The 26,521-nt window shown below is 43.6% G+C and overlaps 1 protein-coding gene across 1 annotated transcript in view; it reads right to left on the reverse strand.

Annotated features, from left to right (window-relative positions):
• Positions 1-26,521, reverse strand: part of ATP2C1 (ATPase secretory pathway Ca2+ transporting 1) — a 203,403-nt gene that overhangs the window by 140,846 nt on the left and 36,036 nt on the right. The window lies entirely within an intron of this gene.

Raw genomic sequence — 26,521 nt, forward strand, 5'->3', positions numbered from 1 at the left:
AACGCACGTTCTCCAGCCAGGAGTGAACCCTCGTCCGTTCTTCGTGGCCCTGGGCCTATCAACACCTGAGAGAATCCCAAGCACGATGTCCGGCTCCGGGGACCTGCAGCCCCTGCCAGGAGAATGGCAGTTGGTCGGAGAGTAAGGTACAGGGGTAAAACCTCCTTCAAGGGACAGCAATTTACCCACACTTGCACTGGGGGACACGGGGGGAGTCCGGTGACTCTGGAGTTGGGAGGGGATTGGGAGACCCGCTCCGGTATCAGGACTGGGGACTTGGCTGTACAGCCGAAAGGGGCTTGGACATCGAGCTATGAGCACACCATGTGGTCCCCTTTGGGAGGGGGGTTAAACGGCTCAAATGGGGAATAACGGGGGGAGAGGCAAACGCAAAAAAAAAAAAAAAAAACAAACAAACCAAAAAAAATAAAATAAAGCAATAGGGGGGGATCGTTATCCCACAGCAAAACCTAATTGGACAAAGTAAACTGTATATGTGTTATAATCCCTGTTTGTAGGCCTTATACGTTAGCATGTGAGGAGGCCCAGGGAGTTATGGCACCGCACCAAGCGCAGACATAGCTCATACCAGATGGCCCCGTGGGCCCTCCCTGAGGGCTCATTACTGTAGAGTTATTATGGCCGGGCTCGGTCATCCCCCAGGGGTATAGTGACTCTCTCGCCGGATCCCCCATTACATCCAATGCACTTGTGCCTAACGGAGTAAGTTCTTGCCCGTCCAACCTTATCATAACGCCACTGCTAAACACCTATTCGACGGGCACAGGACAGTCCAGACAACCCCGGGAGCGTCTGGGTGATCAGTCTAGAGAGGGGATGAGGGCTAAAGGTGTAAAACTGCTGCCTGACCTCCAGGGATTAAACAGGGGGGTGCGGCGAGAGATCAGAGGCAATTTTCTTGTCTCAATTAGGCCTATAGCCTATGGGTCCGGGGGACAAACGCTACTTAACCGGAGGGGATGGGTTCACGGGAAGTAATGGGGATGATATGCCCCAATGGTCATAGGTATGTTTATATGTTCTTGAGATGCATGCCTCTTTCCCACGCATATGTATACCCTGAGTGTCTACGGGCTTACAATCGGTGGCCCTACACCCGGGGGCTGTTGTTGAACGCCCCGGCATCAGATAGACCTCATACCCAGGCGTACTAGTCAGAGGGGGCGGATCCGGGGGAAGTAATGGATGCACTGTACCCTAACTGTGTATCTGTATGAGGGATGCCCATCTTCACGCAATTGCGCTTACCCATATCACAGCTAAACATGCGCAATGCTGCCCCATCACGATAGGAGCGGTAACTGTTTATTGCTTATGTACCAGTGGGGTCAGAGCCATGGGTAGAAATGTATGTAACACACCTCAAATGTGAATTACGTACCGATAACATCTATAGTGAAGGTAATGCGCTCTAATTGTCATGGATGATGTCTTGTTTTTTCCCCCGCATGTGCCCACCCCTATCGCTAGCGAACACGCATGTAGCACTCACGGCACAACAAAAATGGTAGACGGGCGACCCGGCCCTGGAGACTTGTATCGCCTAAAAGGTACGGGTATATATTGCCCACTAACCAGGTGTAACGACCTATGGATAATAATGTATGTAATATACCTTAATGGTGACTATGTATTGGTATTCTCTAATGTGCAGGTCCCACGCCCCACATGTAAACCGTTACTTGCAACGTTTGCTTCTCCCATACAAGCACGGCCTCTTCCTGCCACCCCCCCCCCTAGCCCCACAGTGGAAGTCGCGCTCCTACCCCCTCCTTAGTGGTGGTTCTTTTTTCCTAAAGAGGGAGGGCCTCTTCTGGATATACCTGCTACCTCCCATGACCATCTCTAGCTTCACAAAGCCACATAATAATGATGTCCTACCCTGGGACGTATACACACACATTCTTAATGGAACATACATCAGCACGACATATAGCGTCTTACGCGGTGCGGACCCACCACGGCACTGACACCCGTACCCCATATAGAATCCGCTGTAGTGCGGGATATGGACACGGGGACGACACCCCACACAGGACTGGCGCTTGGTAAGTCCAGTCATCTCCTTTCTATCTCTTTAGACTCTTCTCTTTTTTCTTTCTCTCTCTTTCCCCCTCCTTACCCCCCCCCCTATCCTATGGGACGGGCCCAGCGACGGTAGAGCACTCTAACGAATCAATACTTAGCAGACACGGCAGCAATGGGGAGTTAGGTGGTGATGGGCGAACAAAACTAAGTTGGGTATGGCCCTGAAACTGCTCTCCATAAATGCCAAGGGTTTGAACGCCCCAAGAAAGAGGCGTCTAATGCTTAGGGAGATAAAACGACTTAACCCAGATGTGGCGCTCATACAGGAAACTCACCTCTCTAAGAACACGACACTTCAAATTAGAGACCGTACATATAACACATCTTATGAAGCCAGATCACACCGGAAAATTAACGGGGTGGCTATCCTAGTGCACAACAGATGCCCGTTTCATATTCGATCCATGGAAACTAGACCCTGACGGAAGGTATATTATCCTCTCGGGGACACTATATTCACACCTGCTGCATGTCGTCAACATCTATGCCCCTAACACACCGAACCCAGCATTCTGGGAGACAATGACGGAAAAAATAAAGACCCTTCCCCACGGTCTGATTATCATGGGGGGCGACTTTAACGCCGTACCGTGCCCAGCGGTTGACAGAAGCGCCAAGGCAGGGATGCAGAGGTCACAGGGCAGGGGGGGACAGGATAGGCTACTTCACAGCTTTGTTCAGGGCACTGGTTTGATTGACGTGTGGCGAGCCCAACACCCCGGAGAAGTAGATTATACTTTTTATTCTGCTCCACACGGCACCTATTCGAGGATCGATTACTTCCTGGTGAACAACGCGAGCATGGCAAAAGTAAAGGAGACGACGATCGGATCCATTACGTGGTCAGATCACGCCGACGTTACTTTGATGCTAGACCACCTATGCACGGCGGGACCATGGAATTGGAGGATGAGTGCCCACCTATTGAGAGATGAGGGAACCAAAGAGGAAATACGTGCTGATTTGCAAAATTACTTCGCTGAGAACGACACAGAGGACATAACTCCGCAAACCATATGGGCAGCCCACAAGGCAGTGATCAGGGGCACCTGCATTAAACTGGCAACAAGGAAGAAGGCACAAAAGACCAAAGAGGTTACACGGCTTCTGGAGGAATTGAGAAAGGTGGAGCAAAAACACAAAAACGCCCCCAACCCCCATCTCACGGAGCAAGTACAAGAGATCAGACGATCCATCACCACTTTACTGATGGATGACTCCATCAAGGCACTAAATTGGACGAAGAGAACATACTATGAACATTCGAACAAGATGGATACACTATTGGCCCGAACCCTTCGTCCGCGTCGAAATAGCGCCCCGATCACTACAATCAAACACGGAGACGGAACGGTGAAAAGGACCCCCGCAGAGGTTGCGCAAGTCTTCACAGACTATTATACGCAACTCTACAATCACTCGCCTAGGACACAAGCATCCCAAGAGGAGGCCACCGCACAAATGCAGAAATTCTTACGGGACCTAGAGCTACCGAAACTTCCGACAGCAACGGCACAACTTCTTGATGAGGCAATAACGAGGGAGGAAGTGGACAGGGCTATAGCAGGCCTGAAGGGCAACAGGGCACCGGGACCGGACGGCTTTGATGGGGCGTACTATAAGGCCTTTCGGGAGGAACTTTCCCCGCGACTGGCACGACTCTTTAATGACCTTATGGAGGGAGGTAGCACAGAAAGCAGTATGTCCCTAGCTAACATAATACTCCTGCAGAAACCTGGCAGGGACCCACTACTCCCTGATAATTATAGACCTATATCGCTGATTAATCACGATGTCAAGATACTAGCGAAGATACTTGCAGAACGACTGAACCCCGCACTGAATACTTTGATCCACCCGGACCAGGTGGGATTCGTGCCTGACAGGCAACTCTTTGAGAACACCCGGAGGAACATAGACCTCATCTGGCGCCAAAAGACCTCCGACACACCAACACTCCTGGTATCATTAGATGCCGAGAAGGCCTTCGACAGGGTCGAGTGGCCGTACCTATTCGACCTCCTGCAACATCTGAACTTCCCAGAACGATATGTGACATCAGTTAAGGCCATGTACGACCACGCCTCCGCTCAGGTTAAGATTGCAGGAGCCGGGCCTCAACCTTTTCGGCTAAGGAATGGAACCAGACAGGGCTGCCCCCTTTCCCCCCTTTTGTTTGTACTGTCACTTGAGCCACTGATGCAAGCCATGAGACAACACCCTCTGATCACAGGGATAAAAGTGGCGGGGCAGGAATTTCTTGCCTCTGCCTATGCAGATGACGTAATGCTGACCCTCACGAAACCCAACGAATCCATGGCAGCGCTCAGAGACCTTCTAACACAGTTCGGTGCCTTTTCCGGTTACAAGGCGAACCTGGAAAAATCAAGCGCCCTCCCGATCGGCATGACGGCAGAAGACATAGCAACCATAAGAGATACCCATAACATTCCGATAGTACGAGACCACTTAAAATATTTAGGAATACGCCTACCGGCTGACCCGCAGAGACTTCACCTTTTGAACTACACTCCTCTGATCAGGACACTCATACACGATATGGAAAGATGGCACGACAAACCCATATCTTGGATAGGGCGCATCCATACGGTAAAGATGAATGTTTTACCGAGAATTCTATTCCTCTTTCAAGCGTTGCCAGTCAAGTTGCTCAAATCCGATCTAGCGCACCTTCAAAAAGCAATAGGTGATTTCATTTGGCAGAACCGCAGACACAGGGTCTCCAGAAATATATTATACAGGCAGAAGCAAAGAGGGGGGTTGGGCTTGCCACACCTTTACTCATACTACTTAGCAGCACAATTAGCACAGGTTGCCATGTGGCATACACCTCTAGAGAGGAGAAGATGGGTAGACCTAGAGTCACTCATGACAGGATCCGACCTCCCACAGTATCATATGTGGGTACGCAGAGAAGATAGACCTATCATGAGAACGGCATGCCCAGCTATCCTGAACTCCCTATCCATCTGGGACGCACATGCTCACAGGTATCATCTAACATCAAAATTATCCCCCTTGACCCCCATACTGAGGAATAGGGCTTTCCTGCCAGGCTTAGCAGCTAGGGAATTCGCTAACTTAGAGACCGCAGGGATCCAGAGGATCTGCCATATGTACGAACATAAGATACTAGTACCCTTTGACCAGCTCCAACAGAGAACACACCTCACCCCCACTGATTTCTTCCGGTATATGCAGCTAAGAGACTATGTCCAGCGGCCAGACGTTAGACAGGCAGCGACCGGCCCTATGACATTTTTTGAGAGAATGTGCCTAAACGAATCCACGCGAAAAGGCTTAATAACGACGATGTACACACACATATGCTCAGAAACAAAGGAATGGGGTCCACTAACATACACAGAGGCGTGGGAAAGGGATCTGGGGGAGGTGCTGGAGGGGGAGGATTGGAGGGACATTTGGGAGGCAAACCACAACGTATCCATCTGTGTAACATTACAGGAACAATCCTACAAAACAATGTTTAGGTGGTACACCACCCCAGTCACACTGCACCGCATGAGACAAACACCCACTGATGAGTGTTGGAGGGGTTGTGGACACAGGGGCACATACCTTCACATGTGGTGGGAATGCCCCAAAGCTCAACGATACTGGTCTCAGATACATCTCGTACTGTTTGGAATTTTCCATAAAGCACCTGACCTTGTCCCATGGACATACCTCCTAAACAGACCCATAGATAAATGGACGAGAGAGGAACAAAAATTAGTACATAAAATCACTCTGGCGGCTAGGAGAGCTATGGCGCAAACTTGGCTACAAACGGAATTACCCAACATCCAGAGAGTAATAGGAAACATAAAGGAGGTACACCTAATGGATAGCCTAACGGCTAGACTGAGAGGGACCACATCTAAATTCGACAAATTATGGGAGCCTTGGCATGACTATGTTCTTCTCAATCCCCCCTAGATCAACAGTTTACCAAAAGCTTCACATTAATTGCAAGCCGAGCTGGGACGTCGCATGGGACCTCCCCCCCCCCCCCCTCTCCCTTCCGCTTTTTCTCTCTTTCTTCTCTTCTTTTTCTTCTCTCCCTCTGCGTCTTTCCTTCCCTACAAATTAGGGGTAGGGAGAACGTGGGGATCCTTCTCATAATCTCCAGAACACTAGCGAATAACCACACAACACACTTCAGTGCATAACCTGTACTCAAACTCGAAGTGCCAGACAAATACGCAGGTACACAACAACTGGTGAGGTCCCGAGTGGAGGGACTTGTCGCTCCGGCCCATTGAGTTACGATATGTTCCGTAATGTCATGTTATGTTTTTATTTTTTCTAATGTTTTATAATGGTTACACCTATACAACGCAAAGAAGGAAAAAATAAGAAAAAATGCCTTGGCGGACTGTGATGATAATAGCATTATGATATGAGAGGACTTGTCTCAGCATAACTGTACAGCCAGAAATGATGTACTCATGATGAATATGTTTCGTGGCTTCTGCGCAAGCCCATACACTGTTTGAAGCATAACTCTGTCTGCCAAGATGCAAAAAATAAAGTATTTAAAAAAAAAAAAAAAAAAAAATAAAGATAGATAGAAGATCTGAGTGGATATCTGAATCCTATTTATAATATTTAAAGGGATATTGTTCCCAAAATAATCAAAGATTATATATACAAAAGTTAGAATTGAAAAAAATAAATTAAATTAAATTATATTGAAACTTATAAAAAATAAAAAAATTATAAAAAATTATAAAAAATGACAGATTTCAAAGTCATTGTTCATTCCATTAGGAATGAGAGTATTCAGTTCAAATATCCATCTCATTTCTGTACGGCCTAAGTTCTGAATCAGATGTAAAAAAGGGATGTAATAGGTGCTCACTCCAATACACAGTAAAAATAGGCTGCGGTACCTAATGCAAGGATTCCCAACCTTGTAACAAAAGGATACAAAAAAAGAAGGAAAGGAACCACCCCAGATAGTGATTCATGTATAAAATATACGTACATAGAAATTGTGAACAATTCTTGTTTATCCTCAGACATAAAAACAAAGAAAATACATCATAGTGTAGTATATTGAAATAAGAAAAAAAATAATGGAGTGAATTAAAGTAGTTTGCACTCACATTTGGTAGAGCTTTCCAGGAGCTCTACCGTAATATAGCTTGGACGGAATTATCCCCGTCTAAGGATCTGTATCTCAGCAGGTACTTCCAAATTTTCAATAGTAGTAGTATTTGTAAAATAAATAAAAAGAGAGCTCCAATGGTATAGTATATACTGATAAGATATGTAAAAATACAAATGGAGGGTATGGTACTCACATTTCCTAGAGCAGAAACTTGCTCTAGTATAATCAGCTTGGGTGGTACAATCAGGGCTGCCATCAGAAATTTTGGGGCCCCTGACAAAGTTCAAGGTCTGGGCCCCTAGAGCCCACTCACGAGTCCGCCCACAGGGCTGTCCTTGAATCTGCCCACAAGGATGCTGTATGTGTGTAGAGTGAATGCAGAGTCTCTGTGTGTGTGTAGTCAATGCACAGTGTGTGTTTAGTGGATGCAGTGTGTGTAAAGTGGCCAAATGTAGTTCTGAATCTGTTGTAAGTCCCAGAATGCTTTGCTAGCTGGGGATCTACAATTTGCAGGGCTGTATTTAGCACTCAGCAGTGTATGTGTGTTTGAATATAAACATGGTATTGAATGGAGCATGTGTGTATTTGAATGTTGGTGTTTGAATGCAAGCGTGCATTTGTCTGTAGTGTATACACACACACACACACAGATAGATACACACCCTGACATACATGCAAATACACAGACACACAGTTACACATATTGGCACATAGTTACACACACATATATACTCAGGTTCACACTGACAGATACATAGACATACAAACATATACACAGACACATTCAGGTGCAAACTGACACACAGACACATACACACACTGATATACATACATGCACACACATAGGAGATACAGGCACATGCATTGACATACATGGAAATATACAGACACGGTTACACACACACACACACACACACACATACACACTGACACCCAGGGGTGTATCCTGGTTTTGTGCTGCCCTAGGCAGGACAAAACTCAGGCGCCCCCCTCAACCCCACCCAACCCTTCCCCCGCCACCCCCACCCAACCCTTCCCCCGCCACCCCCACCCAACCCTTCCCCCGCCTTCTAAATACACACACACTGACAGATACGCATCCATTAGCTAACTGTTAGCTAATGGATGCGTATCTGTCAGTGTGTGTGTGTGAGTGTATGAGTGTGTCTGTGTGTGAGTGTGTCTGTGTGTGAGTGTGTCTGTGTGTGAGTGTGTCTGTTAGTGAGTGTGTCTGTTAGTGTGTGTGTCTGTTAGTGTGTGTGTCTGTTAGTGTGTGTGTCTGTTAGTGTGTGTATGTCAGTGTGTGTGAGTGTCTGTTAGTGAGTGTGTGAGTGTGTCTGTTAGCTGCTAACAGACACACTCACACACTCACTAACAGACACACTCACACACACTGACATACACACACTAACAGACACACACAGTCAGACACACACACACACTCTAACAGACACACTCTCACACACACACTCTAACAGACAAACAGACACACTCACACACACTAACAGACACACACAGTCAGACACACTCACACACACTCTCACACTCACTGACACACACACACACACACACACTAACAGACACACTCACACACACTAACAGACACACACAGTCAGACACACTCACACACACTAACAGACACACACACACACACACACTAACAGACACACTCACTCACATTAACTCATTTTTTTTTTAAATTTACCCCCCCAGCCTCCTTACCTTTGGGAATGCTGGGGGGGTTCTCCCTCTCCCTGGGGTCTAGTGGGGCTGCCGGTCGGGCTGCTGGGCTGGTTGCTGGGCGGGCGGCTGGCGAGGGAGCACTTCCTCTGAGCTGTCTGCTCAGCTCCCTCGCGCGCCGCAGAGTGAGGCTGGGAGGCGGAGCCGGAATATGACGTCATATTCCGGCTCCCAGCCTCACTCTGCGGCGCGCGAGGGAGCTGAGCAGACAGCTCAGAGGAAGTGCTCCCTCGCCAGCCGCCCGCCCGCCCGCCCAGGAACCAGCCCAGGAACCAGCCCAGGAACCAGCCCAGGATGTCTGTTAGCCGCAAGGCTAACAAGGCATTTGCCCTGGGCGTTTGGGGGCGGCTTTTTTTGCCGCCCCCTGGAAAATGCCGCCCAAGGCAAATGCCTTGTTTGCCTCGCGGCAAATACGCCCCTGCTGACACCCAGATACAGACACACAGATACACACACACAGAGATACACACTCAGGCACCCATATATACACAGATACACAGATACACACACTAACACTCTGATACATACACACACACACACACACACACACTGACATACATGTAAATATACAGACACACTGAAAGATACAGACACACACACACACACACTCAGGTGCACATTGACACAGATACATACAGACACACATAAACAGATACACGTAAAAACTAAATATAAATAAAATATATGTGTAAAAATGTAGAAAAACAACAATAAAGTAATCAATTCTATGGGCAGATTAACACCAAATAAACACAGCTTTAGTTGAGAATCTCAGAAAACAAAGAAAGCGTGAGTGCTCCAGCAAAATATATATCTATATCTATCTATATATATCTATATATATATCTATATATATATCTATATATATATATATATATATCTATATATATATATATATATATATATATATATATATATATATATATATATATATATATATATATATATATATATATTATGTATTGCACTAACTAACACACTTTAAAAAATAAATGCAAACGACCGAAAATGGGCCATGCACATAATAAAATATAAGACAGGCTATGCAAGATAAAAACGTACACAACATGGACAGGCAGCGCCAAATAGAAAAGATATACATTACAACAAAGTTACCAAAACAAACTAACAATCTGTTTAAACATTTAAATAGAGCCACAACTAAAACTAAAATAAATGGGGAATATCAACTAAGTAGTGAAAATGATTGTGGACAAAAAGTGTAAATAAAAATCAAAAGCACAGACACTAGAAAACCATGAACATAAAAGCTGCAGCACTGCTATAAAAAAAAAATCAAAGAATAAAACAATAACAAAAACATACACTCAGGTGCACACTACCAACCAGATACAAACAAACACATAGATACACACACTGATAGATACATAGATACAGACAGACACCCACACTCTCAGGTACACATAGATACACACACTGATAGATACATAGATACAGACAGACACACACACATACACACACTGATAGATACAGACAGACACATACACACACACACACATTTAGGTACACATAGATACAGACAGACACACACACACACATTTAGGTACACATAGATACAGACAGACACACACAAACACTCAGGTACACATAGATACAGACACACTGACACTTTTTTTTTAACCACCCTCCTGTTTCTTACCTTTAGGCTGCAAGAGGGTGGACTCTGCTGGCTGGGGCTGATGTGAGTGTGGGTCTGACTCTGTCCTCCTCTCCCCCCACCCTCATGTTTTTACCTTTAGGCTGCAGGAGGGTGGACTCTGCTGGCTGGGGCTGATGTGAGTGTGGGTCTGACTCTGTCCTCCTCTTCATACTCCCCAATGCTTCCTCCCACCCTCCTGTTTCTTACCTTTAGGCTGCAGGAGGGTGGACTCTGCTGGCTGGGGGCCTGGGGCTGATGTGGTTGTGGGTCCGACTGTCCTCCTCTGCTCTTCACACTCTCTGGTGCTTCCTCCCGCGCGGGTGTTAGCTGGGAGGAAGTGAGCTCACTTCCTCCCAGCACTGCTAGTGCCAGGATCCTTAAAGGGGCCCGGACTAGCTATTAAAAATCCACGGCACTGATCGGGCCCCTTCAGAGATATGCCCATCGGGTGGCCCTAAGTGCATGGGCCACCCGATGGGCCCCCTCAGGTAGTTCTGCCACTGCCAAAACACATGTATATAGCGATAACTGCTATATATATGTATGCACATTGGGAATGGGGGGCCTGGGTGCCTGGGCCCCCCAGGACCGCCGGGCCCATGACAACAGTCATGGTTGTCACCCCCTGATGGCGGCCCTGGGTACAATCCCCACCGAAGGATATGGTAACCAGAAAGTAAAATATAAAATGAATATATATAGCTTTAAAATATAATATTTAATAACAAGTATATAAAATAAAATGGCTATATATAAAGCAAAAGAGTCCCACTTTACGCGTTTCGCCCGTCAGGCTTCTTCAGAAGTGTAAGAGAGAGTCTCCATGGGTGTCCTTTATATAGGTAATGTAATGAAACAATAACTTCCTGGTGTGTTCGCTCGTGAAACGCACACGTCATACTGGAAATGACGCGGCGTTATCACGTGGAATAGTATTATGCGTTCCTTTTGTGGAACGCATCCGTGGCCATATTGGGAACGTCTGCATCATACCGGATATGACGCGACGTCTATGGGCACAATGGGTGAGAGTCGTGGAACGCATCAGCGGCCATATTGGGACCGTGTGCGTTCCATTTCGGGAAGAACCGCTCGGCGGTGTTACAACAAACACAATCATACAGACTAAAGAATAAGTCTCTAGTAATCCATATCATTTATGTCCATCATTCAAAGTCAATAAAAAAAAATAATATAATAAATATACGATCTTTGCTTCTCTTTTTTTCTTCTTTTGAGTCCATATGGGATAGTACCATTAAGTCTTCTTAACAGGGATGGGGCTCAAATAGCAGTATTGTTTCGGCCATATTGGTTAATGGCATAATTATGAAAAAGACATAAACAAACATAAAAATAACAAATCAACATTAATCTGTGCATAATGGTGTAGTATTTGTACATAAAACCTTAATAAGTAAAATTGGTATAAAAACCAATAAAAGGTATATAAATGTATAATAGAGCATATAATTGTGTATCATAACATATCTTTAAAATATGTACAATAAAAAAATGCTTAAAAATAAATACAAGTATGTTTGTATAATTGTACATAAAAAGACATGAATAATAAAATGATGTGATAGTATAATAGGACTTGGTTGGATAAAATAAGAGATGGAGTGAGAATAATAGTTTGTTATAAAGTAGGATAAGAATTACATTGTGAAGAATTGTAATTGATTTTACTTTTTTGATTTTCATAGAAAATTAAACAAATCAAATTCTATATTTAAACCATTTGGGTATAGAGTATCTAAATGATAAACCCATTCCATCTCTGTCTGTCCTATTTTTTTAACGTGATCACCTCCTCTCCAGTGATATACTGTCTAGCCAGACTTTATTATGACAACTGTTGGTGTCGATATAATTTACATGTACGTCTTAAAGACGTACATGTAAACAATTATATCGACACCAACAGTTGTCATAATAAAGTCTGGCTAGACAGTATACCAAAAAGCCAAATGCTAAGACTTAGGAGAAATTGCTCAGAAACAACTATTTTTAAACAACAAGAAGAAAAAATGAAAAACAGCTTTTTACAAAAAGGATATGATAATAAAATCATTCAATCTACACTAGAACAAGCATTAACAATTAATCAAAAGGATTTATTATCTAAAAAAAGAGTTCAAAAACAAAACATATCGCTTCCAATAGTACTAAACTACAATAATAAAAATAGAGAACTTAGAAAAATTATAAATAAACATTGGCACTTACTAAAAGAGGATAATATCTTAAAAGATCTAATTCCAGCAAAACCAAAAATAGTATTTAGGGGAGCACCTAACCTAAAGATGCACCTCACAAAAAATTACACCAAGACAGAAAGTAAAGCAAGAGATAATTTTTTAAAATAATATCAAAGGTTTTTATAAATGTAATACATGCGCAGCATGCAAAAAGACAAAACAAACATCCAGATTAATAACTACTTTTAAATCAAACAATACTGGTAAAACATATAATATTAAAGAGACTATCACAAATATATTCGGGGCCAATACAAACCATTGTGTGGAAATCTATTCACATTCCGTACTTTACATAGGACACGAGGCCATGCGTTTAGACTGGAAGAAAGAAGATTTCGTCTAAGGCAAAGGAAAGGTTTTTTTACTGTAAGAACAATCAGAATGTGGAATCCTCTGCCTGAAGAAGTGGTTTTATCAGAGTCCATACAGATGTTCAAACAGCTACTAGATGCATACTTGCAAAGACAGAATATTCAAGGATATAATCTTTCAATGTAGGGTAATAACTGCTTGATTCAAGGATAAATCTGACTGCCATTCTGGGGTCAAGAAGGAATTTTTTTATCCTAGCTTGTTGCAAAATTGTGCTTCAAACTGGGTTTTTTTGTTTTTTTTTTTTTTTTTTTTTTTGCCTTTTGGATCAACAGCAAAAAACAGGTGTGAGGAAGGCTGAACTTGATGGACGGAAGTCTCTTTTCAGCTAACTATGTAACTATGTAACTATGTAACATGCAACAGCAAAAATGTGATATATTTATTGGAGTGCCCGTGTGGCCTCCAATATATTGGACGAACTATTAGGCCCCTAAAAGTAAGGGTGGCGGAACACTGCAGAAATATAGAAAAGGGGTACAAGAATCATTCTGTTTCTTCCCACTTCTGCACCCATAATAATAATTCTAAAGATCTCACGTTTATGGGGATCACCACCATTAGAAATCACTGGAGAGGAGGTGATCACATAAAAAAAAATAGGACAAACAGAGATGGAATGGGTTTATCATTTAGATACTCTATACCCAAATGGTTTAAATATAGAATTTGATTTGTTTAATTTCCTATGAAAATCAAAAAAGTAAAATCAATTCTTCACAATTTAATTCTTATCCTACTTTATAACGAACTATTATTCTCACTCCATCTCTTATTTTATCCAACCAAGTCCTATTATACTATCACATCATTTTATTATTCATGTCTTTTTATTTACAATTATACAAACATACGTGTATTTATTTTTAAGCATTTTTTATTGTACATATTTTTAAGATATGTTATGGTACACAATTATATGCTATATTATACATTTATATACCTTTTATTGGTTTTTATACCAATTTTACTTATTAAGGTTTTATATGTACAAATACTACACCATTATGCACAGATTAATGTTGATTTGTTATTTTTGTCAATCTTTCTTTTATTAAAGACATATAAGATGGGGTACAGAAGAGAAATTGGAGGAAACATTTGAATGATTTACAGTATAGGGTTGGTACATCAATACGCAAAATTAGATTACATTTCCAGAAGTGCGATGCCTCATTTTTTACATTTTTGTTGTTAAACTTTAGTTGAAAATACAAGCTATGGACCATAAGATCCGGTTGGTAACTTGCTACATTATGAGAGTCAGACATCTGGTGACACATGGGTAGATAGTAAGCTACCAATTTAAAGAAACACAAGAGTCAAAAAACGAGTAAAGGGTTAGGCAAACGCATTAGTCTAAGTAAGATTAAATGGGAACAGGCGATCTGAACACATGCCTAATGAGTGCTGCAGAGGATTATAAAGCATAAACGTACAATATAAAATACTCCCACTGGGTCTGGGTAAGGAGCTTTGTTTTTGTTTTAACATGAAAATACCAAAGAAATAGACAGGCTATGGGACATCTGCCGTTTGCAATAAACACGCCAGGCTACATGTGTACACAACAAAAATATTCTCGCTTGGTGGTATGGTTAGGTGTGCAGCCCTGTAAGTTACATGCCCTAGGTCTGCATTATGGCAGATTAGTTTCTCGCTGTATTAAGTATGTGTGTCGCATTAAGTCTCGCTGCTATGTGGTTGCTTGTTTGTGTGTTGCTTGTGATGTAGTGAGACCTTTGTGGGTGCATGTTCTTGTATGCTGTGCGGATTTCGAGTAGATATGGTCACTGTATGGAGCTATTAGCAAGCTCAGTGGATACAAATCATACCAGCAGTACTATTATGACAGGCTAAACAAGCTAAGCAAGCTAAACAGGATAGAGTTGTTTAACAAAGTTGAATGGGACCATACTGATATAACAGTAGTTTCACCACTAGCATCATCGTTTCCATTAATACCGTTATGACAGGCTAGACAAGCTCATCAAGCAATAAAGGCATTTTGGACTAAGTTGAATGTGGCCTTGCTGGGATAACAGTTGTGCTACCTCTAGCAGCATCAGTACCAGTAGTTTTATAATTTCATGTTAGAAAAGCTAATTTGTGTAGACTGCACTACAGTACCCGAGGCATGATAGCCTTTGTCGTCAAATCGCCTATCTTCGAGAGGGCATGCGGATACAATGCGCCTTCAGATTATACGTTAAACATACATAAAACAAATTAGGCTAATTGCTGGGTCAGACAGTATAGTATCTTAATTGCATTATAGCTAGCAAAACCAAAGTAAGGGATTAAACTGAAGCAGATTAAAGGTAACGTTAGCGACTCTAGGCGGCCACACAATTACAGCAGTGTTAGAGCATCCCAAGTCCTGTTCGGTGTCTAGGCTGGTGGCTGGGGTGCGGGTTGTTGAGACACTTCACCCGATGCCACTAGGGTGTTTCCGGAGGCAGACCAACGCGTGGCCCGGCGCGGTGCTCTCGGCATCGTGTCTGCCCGGAGTCTCCTGATTCCCTGCTCTCCGCCTGCTTTGTCTGGGTGTTTGGTGTCTGGGGACCGTGTGTCCGAGGCCCGAGGCCTTAGTAGGGGTTCTTGCCACAAGTCCATTGACCCCATCAACATGGTCGTGGGCCCGAGGATTTGCCAGTGCTCGGCTGTCCCCTCGGGTGTATGGGTGGCGTGGGAGGGTTACCTCTTGACGAACCCCCAGCTCAGAAGAAGAGCGTGTGGCCCCTTTGGTGGCTAGGTGCGCTTGGCGGTTTGTCCGGAATGTGCTCAGGAGCTTGCTTGTGTCGGGTCCTGCCTCCGCCCCGTGTTTGCCGCCATGGTTTGGTGAGGCCTCGCTTAGGCTCCACGTGGGACCCAGCCGTAGAGCTCCGCCAGGGTCCGCTGGTGCCGCCGGGTGGCAGACAGGTCGGACAATCTGGCGGGAGTTATTCTTGGGTGTGGGGATGCGAGTGCCGGATTCCGGTGAACTCAGTGTTCTCTCGGGTCCAGACGATTTTTGGCTGTTATTCCGTTGGGAGGCCGCCGGGTAGCTGGGCGAATCCAGGCCGCCAGCTCTCTTATCTCTCGTTTGTAAGGCTGTCTCCGGGTATTGTGCCCCCTCCACAGGCGTGTGCATAGCTGGTGGAGGAACTACAGGGCGTCCCTGGGTGGCTTAAGAAGTGGGTACTGTGATGTTCCCGCCATGTGGCTGGGCCTGGAACATCCGGAGTCCAGTCTTGAGTGGGTAGCTGCAGTTTCTGAATTTACGTATGTCCCGTTGGTGGGGACCGGGATAACCCCCGCCGGTCCATAGGGGGGGGAACGGAGGCACAAACTTTGTCTCGTAGCTTGCTTCAGCGGCGAGAGAGCGGCCGTCTCCCTCACCGCCGCCATGCTCGTAGGCCGCAACCTCGTGCGGGTCGGGACCGGTGCAGAGATCAACCTGCTTGGTGTCTACACGTAGGTCTCGGTAGCCCCAGTCGTTTGGGAGTCGCTAGAATGTGGTTTACAGCCTCAGTTTGTCAGTAATCAACGGTGTGCACGATTAAAAGCTGGAGCAGCAGCGACATGCGACTGCTCCACTCTGCAGTCAGGCCCCGCCCCCGATTTGTTATTTTTATGTTTGTTTATGTCTTTTTCATAATTATGCCATTAACCAATATGGCCGAAACAATACTGCTATTTGAGCCCCATCCCTGTTAAGAAGACTTAATGGTACTATCCCATATGGACTCAAAAGAAGAAAAAAAGAGAAGCAAAGATCGTATATTTATTATATATATATATATATATATATATTTTTAATTGACTTTGAATGATGGACATAAATAATATGGATTACTAGAGACTTATTCTTTAGTCTGTATGGTTGTGTTTGTTGTAACACCGCCGAGCGGTTCTTCCCGAAATGGAACCCACACGGTCCCAATATGGCCGCTGATGCGTTCCAAGACTCTCACCCATTGTGCCCATAGACGTCGCGTCATTTCCAGTTTGACGCATACGTTCCCAATATGGCCACGGATGCGTTCCACGCTGGAACGCATAATACTATTCCACGTGATAATGCCGCGTCATTTCCGGTATGACGTGCGCGTTTCACGAGCGAACACACCAGGAAGTTATTGTTTCATTACATTACCTATATAAAGGACACCCATGGAGACTCTCTTTTACACTTCTGAAGAAGCCTGATGGGCAAAACGCGTAAAGTGGGACTCTTTTGCTTTATATATAGCCATTTTATTTTATATACTTGTTATTAAATATTATATTTTAAAGCTATATATATTAATTTTATATTTTACTTCCTGGTTACCATATCCTTCGGTGGGGATTGTACCACCCAAGCTGATTATACTAGAGCAAGTTTCTGCTCTAGGAAATGTGAGTACCATACCCTCCATTTGTATTTTTACATATCTTATCAGTATATACTATACCATTGGAGCTCTCTTTTTATTTCTTTTACAAATACTACTACTATTGAAAATTTGGAAGTACCTGCTGAGATACAGATCCTTAGACGGGGATAATTCCGTTCTGAATCAAATTGCCTCCTCTCCAGTTCTTGTTGATCTGTTGGATCCCCATAAAGTTTAAAAGGGAGGGATCAGAGTTGTGAAACTCCTCAAAATGTACAGAAAAGGTTTTATATGTACAAATACTACACCATTATGCACAGATTAATGTTGATTTGTTATTTTTGTCAATCTTTCTTTTATTAAAGACATATAAGATGGGGTACAGAAGAGAAATTGGAGGAAACATTTGAATGATTTACAGTATAGGGTTGGTACATCAATACGCAAAATTAGATTACATTTCCAGAAGTGCGATGCCTCATTTTTTACATTTTTGTTGTTAAACTTTAGTTGAAAATACAAGCTATGGACCATAAGATCCGGTTGGTAACTTGCTACATTATGAGAGTCAGACATCTGGTGACACATGGGTAGATAGTAAGCTACCAATTTAAAGAAACACAAGAGTCAAAAAACGAGTAAAGGGTTAGGCAAACGCATTAGTCTAAGTAAGATTAAATGGGAACAGGCGATCTGAACACATGCCTAATGAGTGCTGCAGAGGATTATAAAGCATAAACGTACAATATAAAATACTCCCACTGGGTCTGGGTAAGGAGCTTTGTTTTTGTTTTAACATGAAAATACCAAAGAAATAGACAGGTGAGTACCATACCCTCCATTTGTATTTTTACATATCTTATCAGTATATACTATACCATTGGAGCTCTCTTTTTATTTCTTTTACAAATACTACTACTATTGAAAATTTGGAAGTACCTGCTGAGAAACAGATCCTTAGACGGGGATAATTCCGTTCTGAATCAAATTGCCTCCTCTCCAGTTCTTGTTGATCTGTTGGATCCCCATAAAGTTTAAGAGGGAGGGATCAGAGTTGTGAAACTCCTCAAAATGTACAGAAACTTGATGTAATTGATATTTTCTCTTAATATTATATGAATGTTCACATATTCTCACCCGTAATTGTCTAGTTGTACAGCCTATATATCTCAAGCCACATGGGCAAAGTAGCATATAGATTACATTTTGTGTTTGACAAGTTATGAGTTCTTTTATCTTATATGTTTTTCCATTAACTGAAAAATCTTTAATGGTTTGTTTTTCACTACTTGTATTCCGACAGGCATTACAATAGCCACATCTGAAAAATCCCTTTAGTTGGTTAATGAAATTGGGTTTAGTTTGATTTTATTCGGGATATTATCCGTTAAAATTCTTTTTACATTTTTCACCCCTCTGTGTACTATTTTTGGAATAGGAGGTAGAAACTTCGATAGGACGGGATCTTTTAGTAGCCAATGCCAATGTTCATAAATTATTTTTCTGACTTGGTTGTTTTGCGACCCTGAAAACTGACAGATAAAAGGGACATCATTGTCTTGTTTCATATCTGTTGTCTGAGTCTTATATTTCAATAAATTGTTCCTATTTATACTCTGTGTATCCTCTACAGCTTTACCTAAGATGTAATCGTGATAGCCTCTCTCCTTAAAGTCAGACAAAATCCGTTGGCTTTGATGTACAAAAACGTTCTGATCCATGCAGTTCCTTTTTATTCTGGTTAGTTGCCCTTTCGGAATGTTAGTGAGCCAAGGGCTGAAATGGCAACTACTCATTTCTATGTAACAGTTTACATCGATAGACTTAAAAAAGGATTTGGTCTTAATGTTCCCTGCTTCTATATACACAGTGAGGTCCAAAACATTTACCTCTTTGTCACTATAGTCAAAAGATAGACTAATCCCCCATTGATTAGAGTTGACATATTGAATAAATGATTTAAGAAGTTCTTCTCCTCCTCGCCAAATAAAAAACAAATCATCGATGTAACATCTATATAGCACCAAGTTTGACTCCCAGCCACTATCTCCTCCAAAATGTAGGGATTCCCAACGTGACATAAATAAATTCGCGTAGCTGGGAGCGAACTTGGTGCCCATGGCGCTACCACATATTTGCAGATAAAAGTCGTGGTTAAACCAAAAAAAGTTGTTACGTAGGATAAACTCAATGGACTCTAAAATAAATTGAATTTGATTGTTAGGGTATGAAGATTTATGTTCCAAATTATATCTTATAGCTTGGATGCCCAATTCATGATCAATATTAGTATATAAAGCAGTTACATCTGCTGTAACTAGAAGCCAATCATTATCCCATTTAATTGTTTGCAATTCCTGTAGGATACTAGTTGTATCCTTCAAATACGATGGACATGTTTTCACTAAAGGTTGTAGTAAATGGTCTACATACTCCGATAGTCTGCACGATATTGAGTTGATGCCCGAAATTATGGGCCTTCCCGGTGGTTTAAGCTTGTCTTTATGTAATTTCGGGAGAAAGTAGAATATTGGTATCCTTTCAAATTTTATCTCAATATACTCTCTTTCCTTTTCATTTAGAACCTCTTCCTTAAAACCCTTCTCTATTACTTCAAGGAATTTCTTTTTTACTTCTTGTGTGGGATTCTGGAGTAGCTTCTTATAGGTGGAACTGTCTCCAAGTAGTCTAGTGGATTCTTCTATATAGTACTCATAGTTCATAATAACCACCCCACCCCCCTTGTCGGCTGGTTTGATCACTATGTTAGTATCTTGTCTCAAATCCTTAAGTGCTGCATGTTCCTGGGGGGTTCAATTTGATTCAAATCTGTTTGATGGTTTTAATCTTTGTATGTCTGAATTGACCATATTTTGAAAAGTGATCATTCCTTCAGACACCAGATTCTACTCACCAGAACAAATTCGATAAGCTGTAGTTGTTCTGGTGACTATAGTGTCCCTTTAATGTACACTTCCTTGTCCATGACACAGCATATCACAGCAAGCCTGACATCTGTAACCTAACAGAGTTCAGGGCCGTACTGGCCCACCGGGATACTGGGAAATTTCCCGGTGGGCCGCGGCACCTGGGGCTGGGCTGACAGCCCCATTCAAAGATCAGGCTCCTGTGATCCTGGCCGGCCATGTGTGAGCTGTGCGGCTGCACAGGGTCCCATGGGAGCAGGGGGAGCCAGGCGGCCAGCACAGCTCACACATGGCCGGCCGGGATCATTTAAAAAAAATAAAATACATTTGCGGCGGGGGCGGAGCTTGCTGTGCGGCGGGAGTGGAGCTTGCTGTGCGGCGGGAGTGGAGCTTGCTGTGCGGCGGGAGTGGAGCTTGCTGTGCGGCAGGGGTGGAGCTTGCTGTGCGGCCGGGGCCTGGTTAATGCAGCATGTGAAGCAGGAAGGAGTCCCTGCTTCCCCAACACCCAGCCTCCAGGAGCTCCAAGCAGGAGGTAAGAAGCAGGTCAGTGTGTCTGTGTGTAACTGCCTGTGAGTGAGTGTGTGACTGTGTGACTGTGTGTGTGTGTGTGTGTGTGTGTGACTGTCTGCCTGTGTGTGTGACTGTGTGAGTGTGTGACTGTGTGTGTGTGTGTGTGACTGTCTGCCTGTGTGTGTGTGTGTGTGTGTGTGTGTGACTGTCTGCCTGTGTGTGTGTGTGACTGTCTGCCTGTGTGTGTGTGTGACTGTCTGCCTGTGTGTGTGTGACTGTCTGCCTGTGTGTGTGACTGTGTGTGACTGTGTGTGTGTGTGTGTGACTGTCTGCCTGTGTGTGTGACTGTCTGCCTGTGTGTGTGGCTGTCTGCCTGTCTCTATGTGTGGATGTTTGCCTCGGTGTCAGTGACTGTCTGCCTTTGTGTGTGTGCATCTGCTAGTGAGTGAGCGAGCTTCTGTGTGTATGTGTGCATGTGTATGTAATGAATGCAGTGTGTGTGTGTGTGTATTGAATGCAGTGTGTGTGTGTAATGAATGCAGTGTGTGTGTGTGTGTGTAATGAGTGCAGTGTGTGTATGAGTGCAGTGTGTGTGTAATGAGTGCAGTGTGTGTGTGTAATGAGTGCAGTGTGTGTGTAATGAGTGCAGTGTGTGTGTAATGAGTGCAGTGTGTGTGTAATGAGTGCAGTGTGTTTGTGTATGTGATGCAGAGCCTTGGTTGGGGGTGGGCATTTTTATTATTATTCTTTATATTATAATTATAATATTTTTTTATATTATTATTATTATTATATATTTTTTTTATATATTACTTACATTTTTATGTTATTTATTTTCGTCCCCCCTCCCTGCTTGATACATGGCAGGGAGGGTGGCTCTCACTCCCTGGTGGTCCAGTGGATGGACTGTGTAGGAGGGGAGCTGGCAGAGAGTGTTTACTTACCTTTCCTGCAGCTCCTGTCAGCTCCCTTCTCTCACCTCCGGTCCGGTCTGCTCCCGCTGCCAGTCTCGCTGTGTGAGTGCCGCACGGAGCTCTGACCCTGCGGCTCTCGCAAGACTTGCAGAGGGAGCTGACCGGACCGGAGGTGAGAGAAGGGACCTGACAGGAGCTGCTGTGAAGGTAAGTTACAGCTCGCTGCCAGCCCCCAACAGGACCGCCGGGCTTGTAATGAGCCCGGCGGTCCTTGTCTGTATTATGGCAATGTAAGTTGCCATAATACAGACACTCACTTGAGGATAAGACGAGTGGGGGTTTTTCAGCACAAAAAATGTGCAGAAAAACTCGTCTTATACTCGAGTATATACGGTATATATATATATATATATATATATATTTATTTACACCCTACATAGCACAATGGCTTATGGGGCTGGCATAGATTTTTTTCCAGGGCTGCTTCGTATCCCCAGTCCGGCCCTGACAGAGTTCATACTAATTACAACAAAGGTTGATGCTTCCTCCAGATAATGTGACAGCAAACACTACTCTCTCAGTATATATATTATCTGTAATGACAGGGCACACAGGACATTGAAAATATGATAGACCTCTGACATACTTGCAGCTGCTCACTGTGTGAATCTCCTGAGCAGCATGGGACATAAAATGTTTTGCCTGTAAAAAGCTTACTTCATATACCGTATATGTTATGTAAATTAGCAACATTTCAATAGTTCTTCCTAAGCGTTATGGGGGATGTAGTTTAGTATGTGTTGCCAAAGGTACTCATCACTGATTTAGAGTGTGGATAAGAAGCCTGATTTCTATTTATTTGAAAATGAATCACTGACCTTTCATCATTAACAAATATATATAGACTAAGTATTAAGCTGAATGCTATATATAGAGACAAACTAAAATGTGTGTTTGCCACTTTTCATAGCACTTCTTGTAGCATTATGTATTTAACCCTACAAATAAGAAGTGTGGGCAGCACATGCTTCACCAATTCAGTATTTAAAGTGTTAAAAATAATCTTTGAAAAGGAAGCACCAAAGGTGCTGGGTTCCCAGCAAGGGGAAATAGAGTGTGTCTACAGAACTCAAAAGGGGATAACCCTTGTATTTATACACAGATAAGGGAGATGGGCGTGATCCTGGGCTGAGAAGCTTCAGGAGCGCCAAAAAAGGAGAGTCCTGCAGATGTTGTTCTGCTTTAAATAATAGTCTAAAATTCTTTAATTGCGGGTATCATTGAAAACATGATCCCAATAGAAAATAAATGTACAAATAAAACTGAGTGTACCATAACCACTATATACTCTGGGGTGGGTCTGGACCACAATGTGCTTAGTTGTATAGAGTGTGGCTGATATCAAAGGGGAACAATGCGCTACCTCAAAAGAGTTGTGTCTCGAGTAACTTGTGTACAAAAGAGACACAGTCAGGTAGCAGCTTATTATGTTCCTGGTATCAGACAGTATAGAAATGCAAAACAAGTCAGCTATGTGGCAACAGAGTATCCCCTGATGGCTCAGGAGATACTAAATAGCCCTATAATCTGCTAGAGAGGATGTGTATCAATTGGGTAGCAAAGTGCAAGACTAATAGAGACTGCTAGTACATAACAAGCCCCTGGTGTGTAAGGAGCTGTAAATATGCTGAAAAGAAATAAAGATTCTTTGTTGAATACTGGCGGTCTGTGGAGAGCCTGAGTTGAAACAGAGATACTGTGGTCTCACTAGCAAAAGTACGCTGAGATCATATAGACCCCCCCCCCCCCCCCCCCCTCCTCTCTAGTCTTAAAGGGGCTGCTGGTAGCCTGCTGAAAAATAAAAAGAGATTCTATACTGAGCACTCTTGAACCAATGTGGCAAGCACTAACATCGGTTAGGCTAACTATTAGACCCACTCCCCTATCCCAGTGATCACATCAAACCGTGGTGTGAAATTAAAAAAAGGAATGCGACCTGTGGAGAGGTGGCGACCGTGGCTAGTATATGTGGCGGAGAGGGTTGGGGGGGGCCACGCACCCCTTATTTTGGTGCCCCGGAACCATAGCCACTACTGGACCCCGCACCTGTAACGAGTATATACCCCTACACGCAGGATCCAGCCAAACAGAAAACAGCACAGAGGAGAGATACGTCTACCGGACCTTAGAGTGGCCGGACTCGACGTAATAGGAGAAGTACAGAGTCAGGAACGATCCGAGGTCAAGGGCACAAAGAGACAGCGTAAACGAGAACTAGCCGGGGTCTGGTACACAGGAATCAGCAAGCCGGCAAACAGTACAGACAAGGATAAAGCGAAAACGAAGTCAGAATACAAAGCCAAGGTCAAATACGGAGAAACACAACTGAACACAACAAGCACTAAAGGGAACTGTAGCAGAAACCACGATAGGGCAAGGAACTAAGGGAAAAGGGTGAGTATAAGTAGCCTTCAAACTAATGTGATTGGCTCCTGTCACTTCCACACCCCCAACAGGTAAGTGTATGGGGTGATTGGCATGACAGGAGCCAATGGGAGCCTTTTTGCAATTTAGGCTCCCACTGTCTCTTTAAGAGCGCGCCCGAGACTCGCGGCGCGCTCTTAGCTGCAGGCGGGACACGTGACCGCATCTGGCGGTCACTGCCCGTCTTCCTGTTAGGAGAGTCGGATGAGCTGCGCGTGGCTCGTGCAGCCGCAGGAAAAAGCGCGGCTTGAAGAGAGGACCGCGGCCGGCCCCCGGATAAGGTAAGTAACGCTACAGCACCAATGGTCAATGAAACTGTGCACTATAGGCAGCTGTGCTGACCACCGACCTCTCCCTTCCAACACCTCCCCCTCCCCCAGACGATAGCTCTTTTTCACGCCACGGTGACTAAAAGATACTCCTCACACCCAAACTTGTAGACCGCATGTACCGTAAGCCCTCTACCTGGTTGGCAATACCACTTAACTGATAACTTATTGTATGCGTATAATATAAATGCCCACTGGAGCCGAGACCTGGCTGGGGCCTAGTCTTAGCTTTACTCATAATTGATGGCATACTCCTCATACACACACTGCAATATGAACAGATGTATTGTTTTACACAATACTACATAACCTGTACATTTCAATACTACTGCTGGGACCTGTGTGTCCACTATTGTATGATGCAACACCTCGCACACTTCACAGCATTACTGATCTGCTCTATCAGATCTGAAATATATACCCAATCCAGTAAGGCTACCTGGTGACAATTTATGCTTGTTTCAACAACAGCTTTGTACTAGATTTAATAGCAATGGCACTCGATTATCCTATGCTCTATAACACTGTTGTTTGTTTTTACGCGAGACCTGCGGGTCTCTTACGCTGCTTCTTTTACTTACTGCTGTAATTGTTCTGACGGCACAAATAAAGCTGCTTTGAAACAAAAAAACAAAACAAAAAAGGAATGCTCCAATCACTATAACTACTATAGTGCACTGTAATGGCTATGGTGGCTGGAGTCCCCTACTGTAAATAGTCAAACCATTTTAAAATTGTTTGATTCCTTACCTGGGCGCCATTCCCTGTCTCCACTGTAAGCAGGATCTTTGGTTAGCTCTCCTGAGCTAGACCCTGCAGTGCAGTGCTAGATCATTAGCTGAGAGCATCAGATAATTGCGTTATAAAAAAAATTGTTAAATACAGGCTGTACAGCATGCTGTAGTGGTTGTGGTGCTAGGAGTGTTCCTTTAACTCGTGGTTGTCCAACTGGTAGACTGAAGTGGGTGATGATGATTTAGTGGGGCTTATTAAAATCATAGATTCTATCATAAATTATTAAGATGCCAAAATTATTTTGGCATCTTGTCTACTGGATTTATACAGCTAATCCAATCTACATAAATCATTGATTAATACATATTTAAAGGCTATACTCCTGAATAATTTAAGGCAGACTCCATTGAGTATTGTTTCAATTAATATCATAGTAATTTGATTTTCACTTTCTTCCACATTGGAATCAATTGCACTGGAGTTGTATTCTTTCATTCTTGATGTTTACCTAAATCTCTTAATTTTGCTGTATAAACCCTTTACATTTCAATTCTGTTATCTTGTGTATGTATTTTCTGTTGTCCAACTCAAAGATGGATATGGTACTTAAAGGGACACTAAAGGCACCCAGACCACTTCATCTCATGTCCCTGTCCTCCTTAGTCCTGCAATGTAAACTATTGCAGTTTTTGCAGTAGTTACATTGCAGGTCTAAGTCTCCCTCTAGTGGCTGTCAGTCACTTTCTGCTTGCTAGGCAACTTTTGGTCACGCTGTGCATGAGGACATCCCCATAAAAATTCTCATAGGAAAGCATTGTAGCAATGCTTTCCTATGGGGAAGGCCTAATTCTCCCCCCCTTCTCATGTACTGCTTATCGCTACCTCTACAGATAAGTCTCTGCTTTCAAATGCTCTCAAATTGTTTTGGCAGAACTAATGTAGAGAAGAAAATTTGTGGGCCCCTTCTACTGCAAGG

The sequence above is a fragment of the Pelobates fuscus genome, chromosome 4 (genome assembly GCF_036172605.1).
Source record: "Pelobates fuscus isolate aPelFus1 chromosome 4, aPelFus1.pri, whole genome shotgun sequence".
Classification (NCBI taxonomy): Eukaryota; Metazoa; Chordata; class Amphibia; order Anura; family Pelobatidae; genus Pelobates; species Pelobates fuscus.